The following is a 14428-nucleotide window of genomic DNA, read 5'->3' as shown; positions in this document are numbered from 1 at the left end:
GTCAGTCAGAATATTTTTTTAAAAAGTCACTTATTTTAGTTGGGAATTAAATATTTTCGATAAGTTGCGATTCCGTTGATTTGAATTACAAATTGATTTATAATAAAAAAATAAAAGTATAAAACGGATCGTAACAATTTTGTTACGATGTTATATTATATACATTAATTTTATATTACAATCAACGGAATCGCAACTTGAAAATAAAATTCATTGCTCAACTAAAATAAGTGACTTTTCTGAAAAATATTCTGACTGACAATCCTCTATTTTTTTTTTGTCTCCATGCCATCCTAACACATCATCTATGATAATTGAATTTAATATAATTTAACAGAAATTTCTTCTAGTTCCTAATACTAAACGAAACTAAATTAAACGAAACAATATTATTTTGGGAAAACTCAAACCATAACAATACTTTTCCATTCGATCGTCTAGATACTTATTAATTCATATTTTTACTTGACATAGCATATGGACCCTATATACTATGTATATATACATCCCAAATAGCTTAGTCTATCAAAGCAAAAAATCATCCAAAAAGTCTGAATCCGACCAAGACCTCAGCATAGCTTAAGAAGCTAAAGAATAATCAAAATTATCAAATTCAAATTTTCAGTTTAGCTTAATGAGTGAAAAAATTAATTAAACGGATCATCTTCCCAGTTCCCTTATTATTTCTTTTCTGTCTGATACAGAAATTGGATTTTATTTATAAAAATAACGTTATATCGAAGGGGAAGGTTAATCTTTGATTAAAGCATCCATCTCTTAGAAAACTTTGTGAATCTCACATAACATCAATGGTCCAATATTCTATTTCACTCATTGAAAGGAGATAGAAATACATACCACATTGAACTCTATAGTTCCCATAGAGTTTAATGACATACCACGCCATTAACCCTACTCAAGAGGAAGGTTACGTGGTTGACTTCGTGTGACGTCATTAAAACGTCATAGTTATATGGTTATCTTCGCCAAAATGTGGTTGCCCAAGTAACTACAACCTAACCATAGTTAACCACTAGCGCCAAAATTCGCCTCTAGTAATTCATAACTATTGAGACATGCACTTATGAAAGGAATATTAACTTTCGCTGTGAGAAAAACACACAGGGTGTTGAAGTTGAACGAAAATAGATTATAATGTCATGATAAAAATAGTTCACCTATAAAAATTAGTCTTTAATTGCGTTTTTTTTAAAGAGTTAAGATTATCGTAATCATACAATATCACCTATATTATGAGAAGATGATTTTTAAATCCTATTTTCTAATCGAAATAACTAGAAAGTGATTTATTGAAGCAACAAAAGTCATTAATGAGGCGACCGCTATAACAAAATTTGATGTAGTACCTACCTACATAAAATGATATTACTTTCTCAAAGTTGTACCTTTGGGCCGATTTTGGTGGCAAAGAGTAATACACGCTTAAATTATCAGCAAAAAAAGGAAAAAACAACTTTGATATTTTTCCCCAGAAATATATCATTGAGGCCTACTTGATGTAATTATTTTGATACAAATTATTATTCCTTAGGCAATGTCCCAATGTTAATGAATCAACCTGTATTTTGATATTTGAAAAGAATGTGTTTCTTTCATATATTGATGTATTATATCAGGTGTGTCCTTTTCGAATAGCTTCCTTAAATTTTTCCTACGAAAAACCTGAGTGAATTTTGAATTCACTTCATGGTACCTAATATGAGTAATACGGTTTATAAATTACAAAGAATTAATAGTTAGAATTAACCGAATACAGCTGAACTGTAGTTGTGTCTGTAGAAGGCTTCGATACCTGTGTACAGGGTGGGCAAAATTGGTGATACCTGAATTCCAACTTTTTCAACCCAACGAGACAGAGGAAAATGCATGGCACATTGTGGTCGTCTTTTTTCGAGAAACTAATGATGCCATCAACTGCATTACTCTATCTTTTTTTATTTTCAATTTACAGGTCAAAATGAGAATTTCAACTTTGGTCATTATCTCCGTTTCTGTTTAAGCTAGGATGTTGAAATAAAGACATTATACAGACACTTTTTTGATAGCAATTCAGTGCCGTACTGTGATTTTTCCAACAGGTATATTTGCTGAGCTATAACATAAAGATGTTCATGAATACAGTAGTTTAAAATGACTTAGAAAGGCTGAGGGCGATGTATGATGTATTTCTGAAACGGTAAAAAAAATGGCGATTCTTTCTTAGTCATCTTAAACTACTGTTCTCATGAGAAAAAACACAACTTTATGTTATAGCTCAGCTAATAAACCTGTAGGAAAAAATTATAGTACGCCACTGGATTGCTATAAAAAAGTGTCTGTATTATGTCTTTATTTCAACATCCTAGCACAAACAGAAACGGAGATAATGACCAAAGTTGAAATCGTCCAAATTTTAATTTTGGCCTATAACTCAAAAACGAAAGAAGATAGAGGAATGCAGTTTATGGCATCATTAGTTTCTCGAAAAAAGATGACATGAATGGTACATTCATTTTTCTCTATCTCGTTGGGTTAAAAAGTTGTAGTGCAGGTATCACCAATTTTGCGCACCCTGTACTTCAAATTTCAATTTTAATTTTTTTGTATATATTATAACAATAACGTCGTGAAGCACTCTATTTATTCAACAAATTTGAAAGAATTATCACTACTTTAATTATATTTCTAAAGGCAAATAATTGTAAAAAATTACACAAGACTACAAAACTTTCACGAGACTCTCGCTCGAAACAAAACTCGAGATGCGACTCCAGTTGAGACTTTATGTCTTATCAGCGAGACGAGACGAGACGAGATGAGACTTGGGCATCACTAGTGTTTGGTACATACTTGCTGTTACGTGGCGTTGATTTTTTTTCACAATGGTTTTAAATTCGTTTCGAAATGAACGATATGATTAATTTGTTCGAAGGCATGTGATTGGTCGATATTTGGTAGGGCCTTCTTATTCATTTGCACTTTAGGTAATAGGTATGCTGTGCCATGTGTTGAATCTGCTGATGGCATTCTCTCAGAATTTTCAATGATATCGTTTATTGTGGAGGTTAATTTTTCATGCCCGATCCAAAGATTTTGGATCCAGAAGTTTTGTAAATCATCAGGTTCAGGTGTTTTCCAGTTGTGTAGTTCCCTGATAGCGTGTTCATAGTGTTATCATATCATGCTGCATCGATTCATATTTCAAACATTCAGACTTTTTATCTTCAAACCATATAAATAGCATAAGATATGCGGATGACACCGTAGTACTTGCAGATAACATGCAGGATCTACAGTTTATGATCGATAAGATAGTACAACGTAGTTAGTACTATGGCCTGCAAATTAATATATTTGAAACTAAGCTGCTTGTGTTCGCAAAAACTGAAGTAAATGCCAACTTATCAATCAATCGAATTAGGGTAGAATAGGTTAAAACCTTCAATTATCTCGAAACCATAATTGATTATTTTATCAGTGCGACAAAAAGAAGGAGATCCGAACACGTATTGAACAAGCAAGGAGAGCATTCATTGCGATGAAGAAATTCTCCACTAGATCAGGACTTTGCATCTCAGGGTTCGGCTGATCAGGTGCTACATTTTCTCCACACTATTGTATGGATGCGAAGCATGGACCCTCGATCAAAATTTGGAGAAGAATCTGCAGGCGTTTGAGATGTGCTTGTATAGATGCATGTTGAAACTATCTTGGGTACAGAGAATAACAAATGCTGTAGTTCTTGCCCGAATGAGAAAGCAGCTGGAACTCCTCAGTACAATCAAGAAAAGAAAAACTCAATATATCGGAGACGTTATGAGAGGTGCAAAATACGAGGTCCTAAGACTGATAATCGAGGTCAAAATTCAGGGCAAAAGATCGGTGGGAAGGAGGAAAAATTCATGGTTGAGAAATCTTAGAAGATGGTACGGGTGTACATCGACGGATGTCTTCAGGACAGTAACTTCAAGAATTCTGCTTGCCAGGTGGATCGCGTGGAGACGGCGGATTAAGAAGAAGAAGCTATCTAGTATCTGCATTAAACTAAGGTTTTGTAGATGATTGTTCGGTCCAGAATTGTTCTATGGTAACTTTTCAATCCAATTTTTTTATTAGGCGATGTGAGTGACCAGTCAAAAGCTTCTGCTATAATTGCTTTTATATCTCCTCAGGCGTGTCGCAGTGTTAACTTCTGTTTCAGAGTGTCGAGGCAGTGGTGATCTGTATTATTCTCGTCTCGTCTCGTCTCGTTTTGTATGTGTCCTGTCAGGCAGTTTTCATCGCTTTCCTTTCCATTATTGGTCAGCCGTAAAATGTTCATATAATTATTATTATCGAATTAAAATTGAGGATGGGATTTCGAACACCCACAAACCCAAAAAATCTTATATTCACCCATACGCCTTCCAAGAGGGAATATAATTCTTTTTTTATCCGAAAAATTTTCACACAGTTCTCTTCTCAAAAAACAAACAGAAAAGAGGTACCGTAAAAAGAGGCTACTTGATACACTTTCCCAAATTTAAGGTCCTACCTCGCTGTAACAAAGATACGTTCATCGAAATTAAAATTATTTTAGCTTACTTTGGGTTAAGGTCTAACACGTGTAATACTCAGAAAACATCTAGCCCTCCCCATATTGGAGAAAAAGACATTTTTCAAATAACCCAATGATGGGGCTAAATGAAATTTGTTTGGAAATAGCATTTAAACGCCAGTATACTCACAATACTTGAACCGCAAAATACCTTTTTGAACTGTTGATAAAACCTTTAGGTAGGTAGTTCATTTAATAAAAAGCACAGTAGTTATAGCAAAAAAAAAAATATTTATTATTATTATTATTTTTTATTTAGTGGTAAGTAGGAACTTACAACCTGATTGCAAAAATATTAAAGGTGAAATAAAAAAAAAACAACTACAACGATTCTAAATCAAGTCTTTAAATTTCATTCGACCTTTTCTTGAAATTTCGTATTGGAGAAGCCGTTTCTTTATTTAATTTTTTTCGACGATGCCGATGTATTCAACGCTTGAAAAAATGTGAGCTGAAGAGTTTCATTATCATAGTCTCGATATTTTCGCCTTCCTGGCTTGCTTTTGTAAAATCGCACCATTTTCAAGTAGCCCCTGAAATGACAATAAAAAATGAATTTCTACACCAATGGCTAGTTAAACACGAGATATATGGTCTATATCAATTTCTTGCCGGGGGCGTTTCGGGGTGTGGCTGGTGTTACGGGATCCGTCAACAGTTTTCCAAAATTAGAGAACTGTCAAATATCATTAAGAAAATTTGCTGATGATATAAATTATCTGATAAAATCTCATATTATCACATCAACTATAAATGAGGCAGCTAATCTGCTCACCATTGTAAGGGAATGGTTGTGTGCTCATAATCTGGTTCTAAACATCAATAAGACACAATGTTTATTTTTCCATAGCGACAAATCCAGGCAGACTTATCCCAAGTCAATTGATATTTTGGATGGTCGAATCGAGGTACACGATCAGGTTCGATTCCTGGGAATCATTCTCGACAGGCACCTGAAATGGGGACCTCACACGGATAAGCTTGGTCAGAGACTTAACTTTGCATGCTATACTCTCTTCATGCTCAGAGGTATACTCGATTTAAGATATCTGAAATCGGTATACTATGCTAATTTCCATTCTCTTCTCTCCTATGGTATAATTTTCTGGGGTAGTTCATCATTTATGAATGAAATTTTTATTATACAGAAGAAGGCCTTGAGAACAATGTTATTCCTAGGATATAGAGATTCTTGCAGAGGCTTGTTTAGGTTAAATAATATTTTAACAGCCCATGGGTTGTATATTTTTAAATTACTAGTTTTTTTCTTTAAGCATTCTCATTATTTTGATAAGTTTAGGAATGTTAATAACACAAGGAAAATAGAAGCATTTCATGTACCTTTTCGTGTAACAACTTTGAGAGAAAGATCTGTAGAATGTATGGCAGTATTTAATGTCCTTCCTCCCTCTTTCAGGTACATTTCTTGTATTAGAAAATTTAAGAAAACACTAAATGCTTTCATAATGAATTGTGAACCCTATAATCTTGCTGAGCTCAGGGACTACTGTAAACACAGACCTGTACTCACCTAATGTATTGTGTTGTTGTTTTGACCTGTTCCTCTTTCATTGTAATTGTTTGGAATCAATAAAGTATCTATCTATCTATCTATCTATGTTTTGATATTAGATTGTCTAAGGGAATGCTAGTCTCTTCCAAAAAAAATGTGACTGTGTTACATTGCTCATAGGTTTCTTTGTGTAATAGGAAGTATATAGATAAATAAAGAATATATAAAACTTACTTTTTTTTAAAGGGACAAAATCACTATTAGCTAGCTGTTAACGCCGAATATGGATTTCTTCGGATTTCATGGTTTCATCCTTCTAATTTATTTGATATGTCAACAGATGTCATGATATACACGATTTTTGAATTCTTCTCGATAACGCGACATGTGTTGAGCGGAATGAAAAAGAATCAGAATAATATAGATTGCTTCCGAGTTTTCTTGATTTTAATATTGCACGATTTTCAAAGTTATTGTTCTGCCGTTTCCTTCAAAAATTACTCAGTTTCCGAGTACTTTACGACATTTAGTGCTTCTGATAGTGAAGTTTCAGTCTTTGATTCCATATCTTGAGAAAGGCACTAGAAAGAACCATCAATAACCCCATTCAGATAGGAGATTTGGGCCCCTCTCTGTACAAGGATCTCTTTGCGAGACTCCCGTCCTCTGGCCAGCTGGATTTCGAAGAATTGCGGGTTTTCCAAGCAATAGCCCCAACCTCTCAAGGTAAGATTTTTCTTATTTATTTATTATATGGTTCTCTAAATTATTATTCTAAATTCAGCCTCCGAACCAGCGAAACAATATACAGTCCGCTCAATTCTTAACATGGTCCTCTCGTGCCGAATTTTGTAATTTCGAATATTCAAATTCAGCTTCGATTTTTTGTACAAAGCATTCTTCATTTTGAATTCCCTTGCGACGTTGCCGGTGAAACGGAAATCTTTCATTTGACGTTGCCAGATTTAACTTTCTTCCGTGAGTTTTCGGAAATTTCAGTTCATTTACAATGACTTCAAAAGCTAAACCGGAATCGATTGATCCTGAACTGATGAAAGTTCACAGTAAACTTTTGTCTCAGAGGGATAATATTTTCGCGAACGTTACATCTATTTTTAATAAGTGCAAAACATATTCTTTTGATAATCTTGCTAAAGATTTGTCAATCAACTTCCTAAATATTCTGACAAATTTGAAGAAGTTCAAAATGAAATAGAGGCACTCAACGAGAATATGCCTCAGAAGGATAAAATCGAGATCTCTCAAGTACAAGCCTCGTTTGAGGAGATACTAGCCTCCATTCATAGTATACAGTGTGATTTAGCGAAACAAAATGCAGTTTTGACCACATCTGATACCACCCCTAGCACTACACCAGTACCACAGATGCTTCCGACTATTGCACTTCCTTCATTCGATGGTAAAATAGATAATTGGGTAGAATTCATTTCCTTATATATATGACTAATTGGTTCATGAAAACTCCATGATAGACAAAACATAAAAATTTCAATATTTGAAAACCACACTTAAGGGTGAAGCTCTAGCTGTTATCAGTGGCCTTCAGTTGATTCCTGATAACTACGATATATCGTAGTACGCTATACGTATGATGCTATACGCTATGATGCATACGCTATAGCGTATGATGCTTTAGTTCAGCGTTACCAAAACCCTAGACGCCTTGCTTCTGTTTATTTTTCGAAATTACTGCAATTCAAGTCTCTCTCTCATCCTTCACTGTCATCGCTCAAAGATTTTTTACATAATCATGAAACAGCCGTGAATTCAATAAAATCTTTAAAAATTCCAGATCTTGCAGATTTTCTGTTATTTTCTTTGGCTTTGAATAACTTAGATTCGAACACTAAACGTGCTTTTGAAAATAAGTTGCCATCAAAAGGCATTCCCACCTATAAACAATTAATTGAGTTCGTAACGCAGCAAATTCGTATAATGGAACTTTCTAAAACCGCTGATAGCAATATTCCGAGACCAAGATCGCACGGCTCAAACGTTCTTTTAGTGAACTCTACAGATTCTTCTCCTTCTGATGGTAGAACTTTCGCTTGCCCCTTGTGTAAAAGTTCGCATTTTTTGCATCAATGTTCACGGTATCAGAATATGACATTGAATGATAAATATAAATATCTCAGAGAAAATTCACGCTGTTTCAACTGTTTAGGTCGACATCGTAGAGAAAACTGTAATTCTCGTTCTGTATGCCGCCACTGTAAAACAAATAGACATCATACCTCTCTACACTCCTCTTCTGTCACTGCGTCTCCCACCGCTACCCAGAATTCACTTAATGTAACCTCATGGTCGTGACTCATCTGAAGCTGAACCCATTCAGTCTGTGTCATGCATCGCATCTTCTGGTAGTTCACCAATTCTTCTTGGTACTATAAGTCTCCTAATTGAGGATGTTACAGGTCAAAAACACATACTCAGAGCTGTTTATGACCCTGGCTCTCATATTTCTGCCATTACTAAGTCCAGTGTTTCCTGCTTGGGTTTGAAAATTTGTCCCTCTACGTGTTCTGTTTCAGGTTTAGGTCAATCGAACTTGCGTATATTTGGGTCCGTTGATGTTTCGTTACATTCACGACATTCCTCTCGGTTGGTCAAAGGCCATGCTGTCGTTCTTGATAACATTTCGCATCCGCTTCCTCCTTCGGAACTCCCTCTGCGAATTTGCAACTGGCGGATGATGATTTCGACTTACCTTCTCCAGTAGATTTTCTGATTGGAGCCGATTTGCTCCCTCAACTTTTGATTGATGGTATTCAGTCTATTCCTGGTAACCCAACTGCGGTCAATGCTATCTTCGGATGGGTTCTGGTTGGTCCCACGTCTTCTGAAACTTCGGAATCTATTGCCACCTCTCTACATGTGCATTGTGACATCAGTTCAGCCCTCCAAGAGTTTTGGGAAACAGAGGAAGTCTCACCTAGTTCCCCGCCCGATCCACAGGATGAGTTGGTGGAAGAGCATTTTCTTAGTACCCACTCTCGGGACAAAGATGGGCGTTACATAGTAGCACTTCCTTTCATACCAAATGCAACACCCCTCGGATCAAATTGCTCTAGATCACACGCTTCATTCAAACGTCTTGAACAGAGACTCTTAAAGCAACCAGAAAAATTCAACATGTATCAAAATTTCATGACAGAATATCATAATCTTGGTCACATGTCTATAACTTCCTCTACATCCTCATACATAATTCCTCATCACGCTGTCATGAAAGAGACAAGTTCCACAACAAAATTGAGAGTGGTATTCAATGCTTCAGATCCAGATTCGACAGGCATTTCTTTGAATGAGCGTCTTCTAAAGGGTCCAAAATTGCAATCTGACATACAAGACATTATTTCTGAATTTCGCTTGCAGGCAATTGCTTTATGTGCCGACATACAAAAAATGTATCGTCAGACCCTTATTGTTCCTGAGCATAGACGATTCCAACATATTTATTGGCGTCCTCCTGGTTCAGATACAATCGCAGAGTTTGAACTGAACACCGTTACCTACGGATTGACTCCTTCAGCGTATTTGGCACAACGAGTGCTGAAACAGTTGGTGAAGGATGAGGGTGAATGCTTTCCTCTGGCCTCATATGCTATAACGAACCAAATATATATTGACGACGTGATAAGCGGCGCCAAAGATGTCGAGACTGCCGATTTCTTAAGGAATGAGTTGCGTGAATTGCTGAGTAGAGCAAGTTACGAACTCAGAAAATGGTCAACGAACCACCCCGAATTACTATCTAGTCTCCCAGAGGATCACAGAGAAAGTCCTATACGGTTCTCAGATGGCTGCGAATCCCTTAAAATCTTAGGATTATCTTGGGAACCTTCTATAGATGCATTCACTTTTCATGTCCAACCTTTCAATTCCCCATGTACAAAGCGTAACATCTTATCCTTCATTGCGAAAACTTTTGATCCCTTAGGTTACTTGTCTCCTATAACGTTCTTCATGAAGTCTGTACTTCAAAAGTTGTGGTTGCTTAAATTAGATTGGGATTTTCCTGTTCCTCCCTCTTTAGAAACGACTTGGTTGAAATTTGTATCTTCAATACCTTATTTGAATAAATTAAAAATTCCTCGTTTTGTCATCCCCTCAGCTTATGATTCCGTTTCAATTGTCGGATTTTGTGATGCCTCCGAAAGTGGCTACGCAGCAGTGGTCTATTTGTGTTTTGAATCAACTGGTTTTCGTCGTTCCCATTTGTGGCAAGCCAAAAGTAAAGTTGCTCCCATTAAAGATCTTGAGTATTCCTCGTCTTGAACTGTCCGGAGCTTGTTTATTGGCCAAGTTGGTCAAACGAATTTCAGAGAGTATACCGTCAATTTCAACCGTCCGGCTATTCTGTGACTCTCAAATTGTTTTGTCATGGATCCATACACCCCCTCACTTGTTGAAGACCTTCGTCGCCAACAGAGTGACTCAAATCGTAGAAGACACAAAGAATGCTCTTTGGTCTCATGTTCCCGGTCTGGAAAATCCAGCTGACTTAGCTTCCCGGGGTTGCTATCCTGATTATTTTTTGAATGAAGAAAATCTGAAAACTTGATTGAACGGTTTCTCAATGATAATGGATTCCAATATGGACTGGCCTGGACCCTTCCGTCCTTCTGAAGTTTCAGAGACTTTACCTGAAACGAAAAATGTTTCAGTGGCTCTGGTGACTCACAAAATAGAGCCCACTGAAATCTATGAAATGTTTGAGTCCAAATTTTCCAGTTATCTTCTACTTCGTAGAGTCATGGGATGGATAAATCGATTTATTCATAATTGTCGCTCTAGAAAAACTTCCTCTGTATTGAGGAAAGAAAGTCTGACTGTGGATGAGTTGAATGATGCCACGGTGTCACTGGTTCATATTGTTCAACATGTTCATTTTTCTGCGGACTTGAAGTCCCTTTGTAAAAAGCAGCCTCCTTCCAAACAACTACAATCTGTCGCTCCCTTTTTAGACTCACGCGGTCTTCTCAGGGTGGGCGGTAGATTGAAATTTTCTAACTTGGAGTTTGATTCAAGGCATCCACTTTTGCTTCCTAAATCATGTTTTCTGTCTACACTTCTGTGTAAACATTTTCATTTGGCTTCCCTCCATTCTGGACCCAACAATGTTCAGGCTCTGTTAAGGAGAACATTTTGGATTCTTTCATCTCGCTCCTTAATTCGTAAGTGTATTCGACAATGTAAAACCTGCTTCAGATTCCGAGCGTCCCCTTTCCAGCCAACTATGGCAGATCTTCCAGCCTCCCGAGTCAACATCTCCAGTCCGTTCAACACTACCGGTGTTGACTTTGCCGGTCCCTTCATGGTTCGCGACACTAAACTTAGAAAATTTCGAACCACAAAAGGATATCTCGCCTTATTTGTATGCGTAGCAACCAAAGCAATTCATTTGGAATTTGTTTCCGAGCTCACTGCTTCCGCCTTTCTGGCTTGTCTCTCACGTTTCATTGCTAGACGAGGGTTACCATCTGAAATTCTTTCAGACCAGGGTCGAAAATTTATCGCCGCTGCCAAGCAACTGAAGGAAGCATATAGCTTCTTATTGCAGCACCAAAGTGAAATTGCGGACTTTCTTGCTGCAGGGGAGGTTAGATGGCGTTTCAATCCCCCCTACGCCCCAAACTTCGGCGGAATTTGGGAGGCTGGGCTGAAATTCGCGAAATCCCTTCTCTTACGCATGATAGGTAAGGAGCTTTACACTTTCGAAGAATAGAGTACCATATTCTGCCAAATCGAGGCGGTGTTAAATAGCCGTCCATTGTGTCCTTTGTCAGATGACCCATCAGAGTGTGATTACCTGTCTCCAGGACATTTTCTGGTTGGTACGCAACTTTTAGCCGCTCCTGAATCTCCCTTGCCAGAGAGAATAACGGTCCGTGACAGATGGACTCGCCTGAGACAAATGGTACAAGCCTTTTGGACACTTTGGTCAAAGCAGTATCTGAACACTTTAATGCAGAGACACAAGTGGACCAGTTCCACCCTCCCTAAAATAGGTGATGTCGTTTACATCCGGGATGTCCATACGTACCCGTTAAGTTGGCCAATGGGAGGTATTTCAGGCGAATAGTTTCCCTTTTAATTAGGTTTGTTGTCTCTCTATGTGTTTTTTGTAGGATTTCATTTCACAGCATCCATTGTTTTTTTTTTGTTTTTTTTTGTAACTTTCAATCAATTGCTTAAATTTATAATTATAAATTTGGTGGGCGGTATGTTAACGCCGAATATGGATTTCTTCGGATTTCATGGTTTCATCCTTCTAATTTATTTGATATGTCAACAGATGTCATGATATACACGATTTTTGAATTCTTCTCGATAACGCGACATGTGTTGAGCGGAATGAAAAAGAATCAGAATAATATAGATTGCTTCCGAGTTTTCTTGATTTTAATATTGCGCGATTTTCAAAGTTATTGTTCTGCCGTTTCCTTCAAAAATTACTCAGTTTCCGAGTACTTTACGACATTTAGTGCTTCTGATAGTGAAGTTTCACTGTTTGATTCCATTTCTTGAGAAAGGCACTAGAAAGAACCATCAATAACCCCATTCAGATAGGAGATTTGGGCCCCTCTCTGTACAAGGATCTCTTTGCGAGACTCCCGTCCTCTGGCCAGCTGGATTTCGGAGAATTGCGGGTTTTCCAAGCAACAGCCCCAACCTCTCAAGATAAGATTTTTCTTATTTATTGATGGTTCTCTAAATTATTATTCTAAATTCAGCCTCCGAACCAGCGAAACAATATACAGTCCGCTCAATTCTTAACTGCAAGCACAACAAACCTCCCGCTTATCATCTAATCTACCAACTGACAAGTGTAGAAGCGTTCGACTCTCATACGTACCTTAAATTTCACACAAGAAGCCGGTGGCATGTGACTTAAGCAGTGACGACTGAAATTTTCAAGTTACCTCGCCGTTTTCAAGTAGCCCCGTTTTACGGTACCTAAATTGATTTTATCAGTTCAATATCGTTTTCTTATCGTTCTACAGAATGCATAAAAATTCAACCCTAATTACCAAAACTACACGGAACTCCAGAAACACTAGAAGACCAAGTAGAATGATGAGCTGCAGAGGAGAAAGTATGAATCCTATAGTTGAATTCATGGCGTCCACAGTTCTGCAAATAAGTAAATAGATACAAAATTAGAAAGTAGTATAATGCCTTCATATCAAGGCTGAAAATGATAATAGAGTTCAATTCAGACACATAAAATTCCAAAAATGAACAGATTTTACGATCTGAATCGAACCAACCAGCCACCATCAATCTGGTTTTCAACAGAAAGACCATAACTGTCATGTCGTTTGATCCCACCGATCGGAAGATCGCCGTTTGTTGAGTGGTCGTGAAAAGTGGATCTTGTTTTCGAAATTTCATGCATTTCAATGTTTATTTTCGATGAAAAGATTCATTTTGGTGGTTGAACACTTTCGTTAACATTCTGCGAACTCGAGGTTTCTTGAGTGACTGAAAATAAGTCTAAACTACTTATGGGTATTGACATTTCACAGTCAGCAGATATAATTCTTCCAACTTGCTTGCTGAGATTGTGGTAGTCTTAAGCCAGTTTGTAACACCCACGAATTCTCTGGAGAATTCTATACCAAATTTTGGTAAAAAAACGGCAGAGATTATTTTGTATGCAACTGAACAGTGAATTCTACCGAAAGTGCGTATGTAACGGCAAAGAATTCACGGCGCATGAATTCTCGAGTAAATTCTCTAGAGAATTCTCGGCTGATTCAAACGGGCTTAAGATGGACTTTTTCGCTAACGCAAAATTTCTACACTGTCTGACCAATCACAAACCGATGCTCGTATTATCGCAGAAACACCACATATGGAATCAAATTATGATTGTTCTACAACACTGTGTTTTCAACGACATAACAATGGATAAAGGTAATTCGACAGTTTTATTCTTTAAAATAGTCGAAAATAATATTATATTATTTAACGATCGGTAATGTAGGTTATAACTAAAACAGATGACGTTTGTAGTGATTCATCATGACCATTACCGCAAGTTGACTACTATACTTTATCTACGACTAACAAGAATATCGTAACATTGATCAGCCAATTTCATGTGTCACTCTCAAATCTCTAAATGATGTAATATCAAAATTTTAGCCTTCCTGAGATGGTAGTATTTTGAAACTTTTAGGATGTCTGCCTCTTTCTAGCAACCGAATTAATGTCTGCCAATTTCCTGTTTTATTCTCGAATATTCGAATCAAATAAAATTGAAATTTCTGCCTTCCTTTAATGAAATG

Source organism: Coccinella septempunctata, chromosome 7 (genome assembly GCF_907165205.1).
Source record: "Coccinella septempunctata chromosome 7, icCocSept1.1, whole genome shotgun sequence".
Taxonomy (NCBI): domain Eukaryota; kingdom Metazoa; phylum Arthropoda; class Insecta; order Coleoptera; family Coccinellidae; genus Coccinella; species Coccinella septempunctata.
The sequence above is the reverse complement of the archived record's forward strand: the minus strand, read 5'-3'. Positions refer to the sequence as shown.